Source organism: Mus pahari, chromosome 5, assembly GCF_900095145.1.
Source record: "Mus pahari chromosome 5, PAHARI_EIJ_v1.1, whole genome shotgun sequence".
NCBI lineage: Eukaryota > Metazoa > Chordata > Mammalia > Rodentia > Muridae > Mus > Mus pahari.
The window spans coordinates 120,448,336-120,465,628 of NC_034594.1; the positions used below are offsets into that span (position 1 = coordinate 120,448,336).

Here is a 17,293-nt window from a genome sequence, read left to right on the forward strand (position 1 = left end):
TAAACTAAATAAATTCTTGTATGTAATTACCCAACTTAAAATATAAAATTGTTACTCCAGTTTAAAAAAAAAAAAAAAAAAAGGAAAAAACTGAAGACCCAGAAATGAGCCCACACAAATATGGTGACTTGATCTTCGACAATGGAGTTGAAACCATCCAGTGGAAAAAGCAGCACTTTAAACAAAGAGTGCTGGTTCAACTGGTGATCAGCATGTAGAAGAATGCAAACTGACCATTTCTTATCTTGTACAATGCTCAAGTCCAAGTGGATCAAAACCAGATCAAACCATAAAACCAGATGCACTGAAACCAATAGAAGAGAGAATGAGGAAGAGTCTTGAACATATGGGCACAAGGGATATTTTCCTGAATAGAACATTTCCTAAGAAAATGCTCTAAGATCAAGAAGCTACAAATGCTAACTCATAAATTGCAAAGCTTCTGTAAGGCAAAGGACACTGTCAATAGGAAAAAAACAACCAACAGATTGAGAAAAGATCTTTACCAATCCTACATCAAATAGAAGGGCAATATCCAATATATACAAAGAACTCAAGAAGTTAGAATCCAGAGAACCAAATAACCCTGTTAAAAAATGAGGTACAGACCTAAACAAAGAATTCTCAACTGAGGAATATTGAATGGCCGAGAAGTACTTAAAGAAATGTTCTACATCCTTAGTCATCAGAGAAATGCAGATCAAAACAACCATGAGACTCTACCTCATACAAGTCATAATGGCTAAGTTGAAAAACTCAGGTGACAACAGATGCTAGAGAGGTTGTGAAGAAAGAGGAACACTCCTTCCATTGTTAGTGGGCTTTCAAGCTGGTTCAACCATTGTGGAAATCAGTTTGGTGGTTTCTCAGCAAATTGTATGTAGTGTTACCTGAGGACCCAGCTATACCATTCCTTGTCATATACCCAAAAGATTCTCCAACATATAGCAAGGACACATGCACCAATATGTTCATAGCAGCCTTATTTATAATAGTCAGAAGCTGGAAAGTACCCAGATTTCCTTCAACAGAGGAATGGATACAGAAAATGTGGTACATTTACACAATTGATTACTACTCAGCTATTAAAAACAATGACTTCATGAAATTCTTTGGCAGATGGATGGAACTAGAAAATATCATCCTTATTGAGATAACCCAGTCACAAAAGAACACACATGGTATGTACTCACTGATAAGTAGATATTAGCCCAAAACTTGGTATACCCAAGATACAATTTACAGACAACATGAAGCTGAAAAATGAGAAAGACCAAAGTGTGGATGCTTCAGTACTTCTTAGAAGGGGGAACAAATTACTCATAGAAGGAAATATGGAGATAAAGTGTGGAGGAGAGAGTGAAGGAAATGCCATTCAGAGACTGCCTCACCTAAGGATCCACTCCATATACATACACCAAACCCAGACACTATTGTGGATTCCAAGAAGTACTGGCTAACAGGAAGCTGATATAGCTGTCTCCTGAGAAGCTCTGCCAGAGCTTGACACATACACAAGCAGATGTTCTCAGCCAGCCATTGGATTGAGCATGGGGTCCCCAATGGAGGAGTTAGAGAAAGGAGTAAAGGAGCTGAAGGGTTTACAAGCCCATAGAAAGAACACCAGTATCAACCAACCAGACCCCCCAGAGCTCCCAGGGACTAAACCACGGACCAAGGAGTATACATGGGGCCATCCATGGATCCAGCTGCATATGTAGCAGAGGATGGCCTTGTTGGGTGTCAGTGGGTGCAGATGCTCTTGGTCATATGAAGGTTCGATGCCCCAGAGCAGAGCAATGCCAGGGCAAGGAGGGAGGATTGGGTGGGTGGGTAGGGGAGCAGCCTCATAGTAGCATGAAGAAAGAGGATAGGATAGAGGATTTCTGGAGGGAAACTGGGGAAGGGGAAAACATTTGAAGCACAAATATATTAACTATCAAAAAAAGTAAAAGGGAATTTCTTTTTAATTACATTTATTTTGTAAACCTCATTGAACATTTGTATTCTTTATGGTTACTTTTGAATCCCAACTTTACTTCTAAATTATAGATTTTACTCTTAATAAATATTACATGAGAAATAATTCAGTTTCCTAAAACTATTATGGATTTTCATAGTCTCTTGAATCTCATATTCTTAGTTTAGGTTACATGTGTTGAGTAGTCTAAAGTACTAGAATTTATAAGATAAATCTCTCTGAATATATACAAAAGAGATTTATTTGAATGACTTACAGACTATGGTCTAGCTAACCCAGAGGTAGCAGCCTATGAAATGGGAAGTCCAGGAATCTAGTAGTTGCTCAGTTCATAGAGGAGGTAAAGAGAGCTACTTCCTTCTTCCATATCCTTCTTATATGCTTCTATCAGAAGGTAGGACCCAGATCAAAAGAGTTGGATTTTCATAGATTGAACCAACCTTACATACCTGGGATGAAGCCTACTTGATAGTGGTGAATGATGGTTTTGATATCTTCTTGGATTCTGTTTGCAAGAATTTTATTGAGTATTTTTGTATCAATATTTATAAGCAAGATTGGTTTGAAGTTCTCTTTTTTGGTTGAGTCCTAGTGTGGTTTAGGTATCAAAGTAATTATAGCTTCATAAAATCAATTAGGTAGTGTACATTCTGTTTCTATTTTATGAAATAGTTTGAGGAAAATTGGTATCAGATCTTCTTTGAATGTCTGCTAGAATTCTGCACTAAATCCATCTGGCCCTGGGCTTTTTTTACTTGGGAGATTTTGAATGACTTCTATTTCTTTGTGCAATATGGACCTTTTAGATAGTTTACCTGCTTTTTATTTAACTTTGGTTTCTGGTATCTGTCTAGAAAAACCATCCATTTCCTCTAAATTTTCCAGTTTTGTTGAATAAAGGCTTTTATAGTAGGATATGATATTTTTTTTTTGAATTTCCTCCATTTTTGTTGTTATGTCTCCCGTTTCATTTCTGATTTTTGTTAATTTGGATATTGTTTCTGGGCCTATTAGTAGTTTGGCTAAGAGTTTGTCTTGTTGATTCTCTCAATGAACCAGCTTTCGGTTTTTTTGATTCTTTGTATTGTTTTTTTCTTTGTTTCTATTTGTTTACCTTCAGACTTGAATTTGACTATTTTCTGCTGTCTACTCCTCTTGTGTGTGTTTGCTTATTTTTTTTTTTCTAGAGATCTTAGGTGTGATGTTAAGTTGCTAGTGTAAGACTTTAAAGTAAGTAAAGAAAAAGAAAAAAAATGAGTTGAATTAAATCTGTGTCTTCCTACTGTAAAATATACACATAAGAGGTAGATCACATAAAATGATTAAGTAAAAATCCTTCAGGTGTGTGTCCAGTCTTTTCTGGATTTTAGTGAATCCTAGATGTAGTCAATTTGACAACCAAGAATAGCCATCATATAGTTATTTAGACTGACTCATCTCACCTTCTACCTGCCAAAATGAATTATTATGCTCTTATTCTAGATGGTACACTATATTCTCTAAGTAATTAAATGAAAAGAAGCAATGGTCATGGTTTGCAAACATGTTTACTGGGAAAAGTAAAACATGAACACAAATAACTAAAGGACAGTAAAAGGTGATTGGAGTCTTTAGAAAGCTATAGAGTAAACAGTATCACAGACCTAGTAAGAGTTTAATTTTAATTTGTGTGAAAAGTTTTTTGGGAATACATGATTTCAATATTAGGGTTTATCTTAATAACCATGTGGAATCAAGAATTAGGCATGAACATAAATATCTCTGATGTTCCAATTTTATATTTTAATTCTTTCACAAATTTCTTCATTAGATAAATGTATAAAAAAAGGAAATTTCTTCATTATCTAAATGCATAAATAAAAGTTGATCATGACGCATAACCAGAGCTAACAGACAACATAGCTTCACATAGGTGGCATATGACCATTTTCTAGAAAGACATGATTCGATATTTGTTTACTTCAAATATGAACCAATGATGGAACACAACAACAAGCCCAACAAAGTGCACCTTAACAACCCAATGAATTTGCAGGTGTTACTCGGAAGAAAATGAATGACTATAGCACAGCTGAACCACTTAAAGGTCCAGACAGTATTGCAATTGACAATACAATGTTGTATTATAAGAATGTAGAAGAGCTGGAAAGTTTTAATAATACTAGCAAACCATACTAGTAGTCTTTGTGAGATTCCCAGAAAATGGTCAGAATGGGGAATGAGGTTCTACTAAGGACAGAAACCTTGACGTTGTGTCATTGTTGCTTTATCTCAAACATTAAAATTTGAAAGGATTATCATCTCTTTGTTATACTTTCACAGTGTATATTAATTATACTGATATATATGTAGCAGAAGTATTAAACATTATACTTGGGTTAGGGGTTTTTTAATCATGTTCCTTCAAATACTACTATATTTCTTTTAGCCTCAAAGTATATTTTGCCTGGTGAAAATTCACTAGCTTCAGCTAAGTCGAAGAAATTATAAATAGGATTCATGCATGAAATGAAAGCGTGAAGATAAATCTAATTATTCTTGAGGGGAATAGTGTGCATATGTGGAGAGGATAAGAAGTCACTCATCAAGGGATAGTGTTTATTCACATCTCAGGTGAACTAACTAGAAAAATTCATCCAGACAAATTATACACATATTTAAGTGAAAGAAATACTGGCAAACTGAGATGTGTCAAGGTATACTTGGTTAAATACTTCACCTCATATTACTTGCACCTCTATGTAACAAATTAAATTTTTACATCTAATTTTTGCAAATTTAATTTCAAAATGTTTCTCATGATCATTAATCAGAGGTATTTGATAGTCCTACATGATAATAAAGCAGCAATGTTGGTAGAAGTGACTAAAGTCTTTTAAGAAATAATGTTCAAGTTTCCTTTATCTTTTGGGATATTTTACTTGTTGTTAGATATGGGACTATAATAATATGAGGAATATGATTTTGAAAGTAAATGTGAAAAGTTGAAAATGGAGTAGGTGTTTTCTAGCTATACTCCTATTTTATTAGTTAAGAAACACGTCCAGCTGGATTACTTCTGGAGGGAGAAGAAAACACATCAAGGGAAGAAAGATAATGAAGAAAGATGGATACACAGAAACAGGCAGCTAAAGAAAAATATTAGCATTTTATTTGTTTTTGCTTGCACTTTTTCTTAAAGTTGCTGATGTGTAAGTGAAGTAAAGCCATGTAAATGTAAACAACAGAATGTCTTCAAAGCCTTTGGTGAGTGCTTGAATTATTCATTCTCATTTCTGCTTTGCATTTCAAAGATTAAATTTTAAAGTATTCAGTTCCATATTCTTTCCTAAAAGTGATAAATATCCTTTTTAGTTCAGCATGAGTTTGAAGACAGAAAGTTTAGATAAACCAAGGAATTAATTAAAATAAAATGATCAAGTTTAACATTTACAAAACAATATGTGAACTCTACAGACTTTAACATATAATGCATCCTAAAACAATAATCAGAAAGAAAAATATAATAGACAACCTTCTCCAAAATCTAGGTTGATAGTACACAAAATATTTCATGCCTTTAAGGTCAATGGTGCTTATTTGGACTAAAATTGCATCGGCCAAGAAATAGCTAATTCCAAATTTTAAATCTAGATATGAGTCTTCCTTTCCTTTGAATTTGATTTCTATTGTGATGTTGCATGCTGATTTGTAACATGTTTAGATCACACATACTGCATTTCATATCCTGTAGTGTCTAGTTCTTATAAAAGTGGGCAAAATACACAGTAACATATATTTAATATTTTTTTCTATTTATTGTAAATAGTTATTATTTTCTTATATAAAATTCTCTGATTACAGTTTCTTCTTCCTCTACTCTTCCCAGTTCCTCTCTACTATATCTTCCATCAATATACATCCCCTTTCTGTGTCTCATTAGAAAAGATCAGACTTCTGAGGGATGATTAGAATAGAATAGAATAGAATAGAATAGAATAGAATAGAATAGAATAGAATAGAATAGAATAGAATAGACCAGACCAGTACAGAACAGAACAGAACAGAACAGAACAGAACAGAACAGAACAGAACAGAACAGAACAGAACAGAACAGAACAGAACAGAACAAAACAGAAAACAAGGCTATCATATCATATTTGGACAAGATGAACAAACTGAAGGAAAAGATCCTGAGAAAATGCTCAAGAACTATAGACTGACACATTTGCACACTCAGGATCCCAAAATGACATTAAACTTGAAGCCATGATATATTTGCAAAGGACCTGGTGATAACCCAGTAGGACACTGCATGTGGCCTCATTCTATGTGAATTCATAGGAGATTTCCTCATGCTTATTTAGAACACCTTGTTTTCTTCATGTCTTCAATCCTGTCTGACTCTTAGGTTCTTTCTGTCTCCTCTTTCTTGGAGTTTCCTGAGCCCTGAGGGGAAGTATTAATGGAGAGATCCCATTTACTACTGGGCATTCTGAGGTGTCACGTTCTCTGTATAATATCTGTTCATATGCCTCGCTACTTATTGTCAACTGTAGTAAATGGAAACTTTTCTGCTGATGGCTCAGCTAGGCACTGATCTATGAGTATAGCAAAATGTCATAAAGAGAATTTTTGTCACAACCTTTGTTTACTTTATTTTGTTGTTGCTATTGTTGTTGTTTTATTCAATAGCATTTGGTCCCTGCACTATGATTATTGGTCACTCACACAGTGTTAGATATGAATTCTATCTCCGGGAGTGGCCCTTAATTAAATCAAACACTGGCTAGTTATTCTCTCAAATTTTATTCTACCATTGTCCTAGGCAGTGCACCCTAGGTGTATTGTAGATTAAAGGATCGTGGCTGGATTGGCATTGAATTTTCTCCTTTGATAGCATATAGAGTATCTTCCTGTACCAAAGACACTAGTGTGCAAGGGTAAAGGTTTTATGTAGGCAGCAAATTAAACTTTCCATTTTCAGTGTGTTGTGCGCTTGTTGTCTCCAGCAATGACACCTTCCTATCAACACTTGGAGAGCAGCATATTGTCTTAGCAACAGTCTGGGTTGGTTGGAGATTCCATTGGACCCTTTTGGTCAAAACTCAATTTGATATTAAGAAGTGATAGAAAGCTCTGTTTCTTCGGACACAATTTCCCAGTCTTGTCCCTAGTGCTGCAACAGAAAATGACCTGCAGGTCCTGAACATGCATATCTCCCATGGGTCTCACAGATCATCCCCTCCTAACTTCAATACCTTGACTTATCACTGTATCCAAGCCCCCATCTCCATGTTACACTCCATAGACCCAGATATGTTAGGAAACAAAGAGGGTTCTAGGAAGGTCAGATGGGTATCCTTTGGAGGTGGAAATATTGTATGATTTACAGAAGGATGGGGGATATATAGGGATGAGAGCAATAACGGGAGACTGGGATAAACTGAGATGGGTTGAATGGGGTAAAATGGGCTGGAGGAAATGAGTTTGAATATAGATGACTGGAGCTGGTGGTGATTTGGAAGCTGGTAGGGAAAACCAGCATTGTGGAAAGGTTCTTGAATCTGTTAAGATCATCCTAATGAGGAAACATAGTAATGGGGAATAGAGTCTCAACCTTCCCTCTCTAGTAGCCAGGAAAGGCTCTCAGTGCCTGGACTAAATTGTATTAAACCTAGTTGCTGGCAAAGGGGATGCCATGGAAACTCCCAATCAGTCCAGCTTGTTACTGAGACAAAGGATTGATTTCCATAATTGACAGTGGGCCCACATTGTCCAGAGCAGCACCCACAGAACACAATAAATGTGGACAAGTGCAGAAGATGCCTACATGGAGTCTTCGCATTCTTGTTACCTTGGTATAGGAAGTTACTCTGAAGGGTACTTTGATGGTTTGTATATTCTTGGGCCAGGGAGTGGCACCATTTGGAGGTGTTGCCTTGTTTGAATAGGTGTGACCTGGTTGGAGTAGGTGTGTCACTGTAGGTGTGGGCTTAAGATCCTCACCCTTGCCTGGAAGTCAGTCTTCCACTAGTAGCCTTTGGATGAAGACAGAACTCTCTCTCTCTTTCACCTGCTTGCCATGTGGGACTGAGCAACTGCTAGATCCTTGGATTCCCACTCACAGATACTACTGAACCATTGTTGGAAATTGGACTGCAGACTGTAAGTCATCAATAAATTCCTTTACTATATAGAGACTATCTATAAGTCCTGTGACTCTAGAGAACCCTGACTAATACAGGTACTAATAGAGAAACATGGACACAAACTCAATTAAAACCCTTCGACTACAGCTTGTTCTTCTTACAAAATATTTCAGGGCAAAGGTAGCACAGAACTTTTTGGAGTGGCCAATCAATGTCTGATTTAATGTAAAGTCCACTCCATGATAAGGAATCCCATATTTGACACTTTTTGGATAACCCAGAAAGAAAGACTAAATAGCCCAGAGTCCTAGGATAAAGCCAAACATACATACATAAACACACACACACACACACACACACACACACACACATGCATGCACAGATAATGATGATGATGACTGGACTAGGCTCTTCCTGCAGATGGGATCAAATGCTGAGAACCACAGCCAGACAGTATTAAAAAAATAAAGTATAACTCGGGGGTCTCCATCAAATCCCTCACAAAATCTCATGGATCAAGGAAAGATCACAAGAGACAGTGGGAATAGAGGATACCAGGAGAACAAGGCCTTTTGAATTAAAAAAAAATGTTGCATATTAGATAAGAGATAAAGCAGCAAACACAAAGCCCACACACATCTATACCAGCTCCTCTCTGTATATATTATAGATATTTGCTTAGTGTTTTTATTGGACTCTAAACTGTGAGAATGAGTAGATCTCTGAGTTTTGTGCCTGTTCTTGGCACTCATTTGCTCCTGTTGGGTCGCTGCGTTCATTTTTGATAGGATAGGTTTTGCTTTTTCTTATATTTTATTCTGTCATGTTTGGTTGTTATCTTTTATAAGCCTGTTCTTTTCTAATGGGAGACAGAAAGGAGTGGATCTGGAATGAGGTGGAGAAGATGTGGGAGGAGTAGAGGTAGATGAATGTGATGAAGATATATAAGAAAAGAATCTATAATCTATTTTCAATAAAAAATAAAAACAATTATATATATTATATATAGTTTAAACAATTGTGTATATAGTTTAAACAATTATATATATATATATATATATATATATATATATATATATATATATATATATATATAATAGAATGGTTATTGTCAAAAACACTAATGATAATAAGTGTGGGAGCATATTGTGGAAAGGGAACTTCTACACAGTCCCGACAGAAATTCAAATTAGTATAGCCTTTATGAAAAACAGTATAGATATGTATAAAGTAAATGGAACTTCCATTTGATAGGTAATCCCCACTCCTGGATATTTACCCAAAAGAAATAAGTCATGTATGACTGAAATATGAATTCTCTCATGTTCATAGCAGCACTATTCATTATAGCCCAGAGCTGAAACAACACAAGTGTTCCATCAGTTGATCAACAGAGTCTTTACATTATAAATATATCCAATTGTGTAGTAGTAGCTTATAAAAGGAATGGAATTCTGCTGTTTGTGATGTTGCTATCATGCTTTGACAAGGGGAAATCAATCAGGTATAGAAAATCAAGCACCAGAGGACTAATGTATTGAATCTAGAAAACTTATTTCAAGACGGTAGAAAATAGAACTGAGGGAATAGCTCAAGAGGATGAAGTAGGGTGAGGAAAAACTAAAGAAGGAACTAAAAAATATAAAGAAGGAAATATAAAATATAAAATACAAATCCTTTAGCCCATTTTGTATATTAATCAATCAGTGAGATTTAAATAAAAAAAAAAAAAAAAGAACTGTCAGTGGGAGTTTCTGCTTCATTTCCTTGGTATTTCTAAATAGTGTTAAATTTTTCATTTAATCATTGTAGTCACTACATATTGTTCAAATTTGATGTTTTCTTTTGCAAAGTTGACTTATAAAAGCATTCTCATTAATTCAAATTTCTGTAAGCTTGTTTTTGTTCTTGTTCTTTGATAATTTACAGTTCTCTCGGTCTGTTAAATTAAAAAAAAAGTGTCTGTCATATGTGAAAAATATTAAATATATGTTTTTCAGGAAAATGCTGGTACTATGCTCAACATCATGGATTTGAGAATTTAAATTTTATATTAAGTTCATTCATGTCCTCTTCATTCAAAATTCCAAAACCCACAGGTAATTTATATGAGTTCTCACGTATGTAAAGAAGTATGAGAACCGAAGAGAATGCAGTCAGAGTTCCCACTGGAAAGCAGAGCATGCCAAGTCCTCTAAGTTAGGATTATATAAACTTTGAACTCCTTGGAGGGAGTTAAGGATCTGGGCTGTGAGCTGATAGAAGACAAGTGATACTGCCTGGGGGCATATTTGTCATTCCATTCACCCTGTGCTCCGAAAGGATGTGTAGGAAATTATAATTGTTAGGGCATTTTAGTGATTTGCAGCCAGAGGAATAAAATACTGAGAGACAACTGGGTTATTGTTTAAAGGCCAAATGTGACAGACACTTCTTGGAGACCTTCTGTTTATTTGTACAAAAAAAAATGATTTTTTTTTTTTTTTGGCTATGAAATAGTCTGCCCCCGTCAAAACACATGAGAACCTCATAACAGAAAAAAACATGAAAGACATAATAGCTAGCATATGAAAATGCAATGCATATGTGCTGGCAATTTAGCTTCAGAGGTATAGCCAGCCAATCACACCAGGATGAATTCCATCCACAACAGCACATAAAATGAGGTGTAAAATCATTGGTCCTGTAAATCCAGTCACTACAGAAGCAAATGCTGGTAAATCAGGACTTCAGGTTCACCTTCAGCGTCAGACACATCTGGGTTTCCCTGTTCCAAAAAAGTAAAAGTGACCTTATGATTAAAAAATAAGATATATGGCTTCAACAGGGACAGAGACATAGTTCCTTGGTGTCATCACTAGCAACTTAGGGGTATTCTTAATCTTGATACTTTGGTCTTGCTGCTGAAAAGAATCCGGAATGGTATAGTATGAAACGGAGGTGGAGATGCCGAAAGCGAAGAAGGAAGCTCCTGCCTCTCCCAAAGCCGAAGCCAAAGCAAAGGCCTTGAAAGCTAAGAAGGCCGTGCTGAAAGGCGTCCACAGCCACAAAAAGAAGAAGATCCGAATGTCACCCACCTTCCGGCGGCCCAAGACCCTGCGGCTCCTGAGGCAGCCAAAATATCCTCGAAAGAGTGCGCCCAGGAGAAACAAGCTTGACCACTATGCTATCATCAAATTCCCACTGACCACAGAGTCAGCCATGAAGAAGATAGAGGACAACAACACTCTAGTGTTCATTGTGGATGTCAAGGCCAACAAGCATCAGATCAAACAGGCAGTCAAGAAACTCTATGACATTGATGTGGCCAAAGTCAATACCCTGATAAGGCCCGACGGAGAGAAGGCATATGTTCGCTTGGCTCCTGATTATGATGCCCTAGATGTTGCCAACAAGATTGGGATCATCTAAACTGAGTCCAGATGGCTAATTCTAAGTATATACTTTTTTTTCACCATAAAAATAAAAATTCAGCATAGATTTTTCAGATTAAGTGAAATTAGTCTTGGGAGGAAAGTGAGACTCCTGAAAGCAAGAGTATGGACTTCTCAAAACAGGGCCACAGTCAAGTATATAAACATTAGCCACACATAGCATTTTGGTAGATTCAAATTTACATCTCAAAGGGCTGCTTAGTCTCTGGGAGTTTCATAGACAACATAGGTGAGATTCAAGTCAGATAATAGCAAATCAGTTTCTACTAGGGGGATTCACTGTCATATGACCTCCTGACTGATACTTAAAATGAGTCCCTTAAGTAGAAGGCATACTTTATTCCTACCATATCTGAAAACATGACAGGTCAGTTGGCCAAATGTCTGAGAAAATCTATGAGTATAAGAAAAATGCCTGTATCACGAATGTTGTACATTCGAGTTTGCAAAGCACTATTGCAGTAAATATGGGATGTGACTATAGCAAGCTGTTTTACTAAGTGGCAGAATTATGGATACACTAGAAAATTCTACATGTTGCTCAAAAATAAATTATTTAGTATTCCAGAACTGAAAATCCTGGTTTGGATGAAAATAATAGTCTTCTTTTTTTATAACCGTGGGTCAGCACAGGCTTTAAAAACTTCAACGATACCTGAGAAAAAATATAGATCAGTGTGTTAAAATTCTGATATTGTGTTAGAACATGGGGACATAATGAAGAAACAAGGAAGCATTTATTATTTTCATATTAATGTATTCTAATGAATACTATATTTTGCTTATATTCTACAATTTGAGATATTTATCAGAAACTTTTTCAAGACTATTTCTCGTTTTAATGGTCTTTTATTCAGATTTCAAATGGTTTGGTATTGAAAATAAAATGAAATAATGAATACACTTAGATTATATGATTAATATTTGTTCATAATTTGCTATAAAAACACGCAGTCAATTTTCTTTCCGTTTAATTATTTTTGTCATTTTCTGTACCTAGTGCATGCAGCTCCTATGCCAGCTTCTCCCCCATAAGATTAGCCAGCCCATTGTGCACCAGACTGGACTAGAGGGATGAAAACTTAGCTAGTACGTTTGGGAGCAATGCAGAGGCTTCCACAGCAGTGAGTTCATGGGAAAAGAGCACACATGCCCAGGAACAGCTTTGGAAAACTGCTTTAGTTTATTGGGAGGGGAAGGGTGTCTCTATACCCATGGGGAGGTGAGCAGGTTCTGTGGGGCAAGGTTTGTGTGGTCACATACAGTCTGCCAGAAAAGGAGTATTTGAGAATAGTTCATCTGCATACTCAGGGGTTACAATGTTCTGAGGGGGAAAATGCGTATAAGGTTAAACATAGATTGAGTTCTGATAACTGTCACAGTAGTAAATTCTTACTAGGATTGATAGTGTGGCAGCCAACTGTCTGGCATCAGATTGGGAGAAGAGGGAGCCAATGTCTGCTGTCCTCTTATGATATAACCTGAGTTGAAGCTCACCTAGAACAGACACACACCCCCAGTTGTTTATCCTGGGCCACTGCAGTCTCACAGGTGCAAATCATAATAACCTATAGAATTTTAAAAATAAATTAACTTGAAAATAATGCAAAATGACAGGATTATAATAAAACGCAGTTGAAGAGAGTAAAAGAAATCAAATTTCATGACGAAATCAAGGCTCCTGAAGCAGAGGAGACTGCAGCTTGTCATCTAATGACTACTAACATCTGAAATTGTAACTTGTTTTTTTGTGTTTTAGAAAGGAATCAGCATCATATTTGATGCTTTGGTAAGGTAAGTTGAAACGGCAAATTTTTTATAGTAGGAAAAGACTTGTAACTCACTGTAATATTTAAAATGTTTGTACTTTATCTTAATCAAAAATAAAGTGATGTTTTCAATAAAAATTAAATGTTGAACAAGATGTCTAAAATTCTATCATTTTATATACATTCATCTTATTTACCATGAAAGTACTGTGTATGACACATCAGCCCTATCATAGATCTTATTTTTATCTGTTAAACACAGCACAAGAGTGTACATTATAGTTTGTTTTAATTGTTTCTCTGACAGAAAATGGCATTGTAACATATTTCTTTATGTTTTATTTAACAACATAAGGATATCCTTACAATTTTATGAGAATTTATATTCTACTTATTTGTTTTTTTTAATGACAATTTCTCAACACTTTTGTAAGTGTCCTTTGTCTTAATTATATTAAATGAACTGACAGAAAATTGTAGATTAATGTGTGTGTTTATATGTGGCTGTGTCGATGTGTATGTGAATCTGATTTATTATTACTATATTTTATATTTTGCTTTATTGGGAGCCAGTCATTCAAAAATGCTTCAGCCTGGAGGCACTTGCAAAAGGTATTAAATAGATTAGCAGCTTCTGATTACAACTAAATAGGTTAAAAGGCAAATGCCAACTCTAAAACAGCGGAAGACCACTATGGTGATCATGTTAGAGAGGTGTTCTAAGCTCATCTCTCTGTTTTACACACTGGAAAAATCTGGATGAAGTCCGGTCTATCATGGGTACTGGTCCTGCTTATCTAGCTTAGTGTAGACTAAAAGAGGTCATGGTTAACTCATTCAAGCATACTTATATTCTTTAATATTACTAATCTGAAGTTAAACAGATAATGAAAACATAGTATATACTTTGTAAACATTTTATTCTTTAAATGCATTACCTCCTTTATAGATCCTTAATTACTTCCATTTAATAGAGAATTGGTAAGAGGTAAAGAAAATTCCCAAAATATGTAATCTTTTAACATTGGGAAAATGCTCAGGATTTTAGGTAATAAACTTCAGAAATTCTGCCTTCCCACTCATTATGTTAATATTATACATTTCTATTTCCCCTGACTTTTATGTGGGTACTTTTTTATGTAGGAGAAGAAAGTGAGAGTTCACATGCTTTGATTTAGTCATTTTCTCACTTTTGTTCTGCTCATCGTACTTTGCACGGCTATATTTATGAGCCTGCCTGTAGCTTGTCCATGCTTGATCTATATCTGAAGCCTGGGTTTAAAAAGTCAGAAATGATTTTCTACAGTTCACAGGTCAGATAAATATGTGGCAGATACATTTTTGCCATGAGTCAAGAAACACAGTTTTCATGAATCTTTCATATATACACAAGTCAAAAAAAGTATGCTGTAAAAAATTAGGAAAATTGGTATAATCTCTATATCTTCTTAATGATTTTTATAGAACAGTGGTATCAGAATATGAAATAATTTACTAATTAACCAAACTATAATTCTAATTTGGACCTTCTATTTTATGAAATATGAATTACATGTTTTATTAATTTTTATTTCACTAAAAATTGGAACATGTATATTTATATTTTTGTTTATATAAATCAAATAGTGTAATGTAAGAAAAATATGATGGTTTGTTCTTCTAAAAATACTAGACAATATATCAACTAGTACTCTACACATAGATAGTATCAATATGTCTTATTACCACACCAAATTTACAGGCATTGAACATTATGAATCTACGAGGCAAACAGATACTAAAGCCTTAACAAATGTCTAAGATAGAAAATATATTTTACTGTCATGGGATCTTTGAATATAACTGTTATGAATTTTTTAGGGAACCTGGGCAAGCAGTTGTTAAATTCTATTTTTAAATGCATAATTTGTAGCTGTAATCGTTCACTTTACTCTGTGCATGCTCACCTAAGCCCAGTGACTATTTGAGTTCTACACACTCTCTAAGCCTGTCTGACCTGCCTGTCATATCACTTTAGTGGCTTAATTGGTGAGGTCATGCCTGAATACTTTTTAGGAAGATTAAGGGCCTCTATTTCCTAATACTTTAATTTTGCTTCTCATGTTAATTCATCATTTGAGATATGAAGCACAGTGGGGTTACTTTCTCTAGGTAAGCTTTCACAGAAATAATTGTGAGCAGACTAGTCATGACCTTGGTTTTATCTGTGCTCAATTTTTGATCTAAAACTTCAGTGAACATCAATTTTGAAACCATTTCCAAGTACACTGAGAAATAGTGTTTGAAGCTTGGGACCATAAATTCTCCTTGCGATATTTCCCTGTTCAGGGTAGATTGAGTAGGATTAAAGGGAGCAGTCATGCACTCAGGGTTAAATAAAAAAGGTATTACACTTGAATGGTAATTTAGGTAGGACGGATGTTTTTCACATTACAGACACAGAGGTAAAGCGTGGCAGGAAACTATTCAGTGGGGAAGATAAAGGGAAATGATGCTTTAAGCCTCCCTGACCTACAAACAGAAAGAAATGCTGTTATTAACTGAAACTGGGAGCAAGTATAAGGCAGAGGACAAACAATATCTCCAGTGATCAACTGGGGTAGTTAGGTGCAGTTTGATCCAATAGATGCATAACTTCATCAGTGGTGAATGTGAATAGCAAGATTTAGTCAGTAATTGATAAAGTAAACTAAGTAAGTTTACCTTAATATCTATTAACTCTGAGGACACAGAAGTAGGAAATTATAAACTAAAAACAATGGTAGATGTGGACCAAAAATGTCATATTAAAATTATTGGGGAAAAAGCTGGGCGTGGTGGTACACGCCTTTAATCCCAGCACTCGGGAGGCAGAGGCAGGCAGATTTCTGAGTTTGAGGCCAGCCTGGTCTACAAAATGAACTCCAGGACAGCCAGGGCTATACAGAAAAACCCTGTCTTGAAAAACAAAAAAACAGACAAAAAAATTATTGGAAACTATAAAGTTTTAGCATTTCTAGGAAAAATACTGACTTAGCTTTGGACTGTAAAAACGTATAATAACATATGATTTGAAAAAAGTTTTATACATATGTTTCAATATATTTACAACTATGTATATAGTAGTATGATCTATGAGGAAAAATTAATTTTGGGATACATGGTTCAGGGAACCCTACAGAAGAGGAGGCAGAAAGGACCCAGGATAAAAGCAAACAGTGCTACAAAGGGAACATAATGAAGAAATGATGCCTAATAACATTCTGCAGATCAGTACCTTTGCCAGCCATCATCATTGAAACTTCCTCCCAGATAAAATATAGACCCAGAGATTGTCCCACCTGGAGATTCATTGCATATACAGCATATACAGTTACCAAAGGAGACACTATTGTGGATGCCATGACGTGCATACTGAAAGGAGCCTGATATAACTGTCTCCTGAGAGGACCTGCCAGAACCTTACAAATACAGAGGCAGATGTTAGCAGCCAACCATTGGACTGAGAGCAGGGTCAAAAATAGAGGAGTGAGTGAAGGGACTGAAGGAGTTGAAGGGGTTTGCAATTCCATAGGAAGAACAACAATACCAACCAACCAGAACCCCAAGAACTCCCAGGGAGTAAGCCATCCACAGAGGAGTACACATAGCTCCAGGGGCATATGAAGCAGCAGATGGTCTTGTCATGCATCAATGGAAGAAGAGGTGCTTGGTCCTATGAAGACCCGGTAGATGCCCCAGTGTAGGGGAATCTAGAGCCAGGAGGTAGGAGTGGGCTGATGGGTGGCGGAACACCCTCATAAAAGCTTGAGGAGGGAGGATGTCATAGGGTGTTTCTAGGAGGGACTAAACTGGGAAAGGGGATAACATTTGAAATGTAAATTTTAAAAACTCAAAGAAAGAAAGAAAGAAAGAAAGAAAGAAAGAAAGAAAGAAAGAAAGAAAGAAAGAAAGAAAGAAAGAAAATTCCTCCCACAGCAGCTCTTAACAAATACCACA

The 17,293-nt window shown here is 35.8% G+C and overlaps 1 pseudogene; it reads left to right on the top strand.

Annotated features, from left to right (window-relative positions):
* The first annotated feature begins 8,223 nt into the window (after window positions 1-8,223).
* LOC110322017 lies at window positions 8,224-11,558 on the top strand (annotated as a pseudogene).
* Window positions 11,559-17,293: the final 5,735 nt, after the last annotated feature.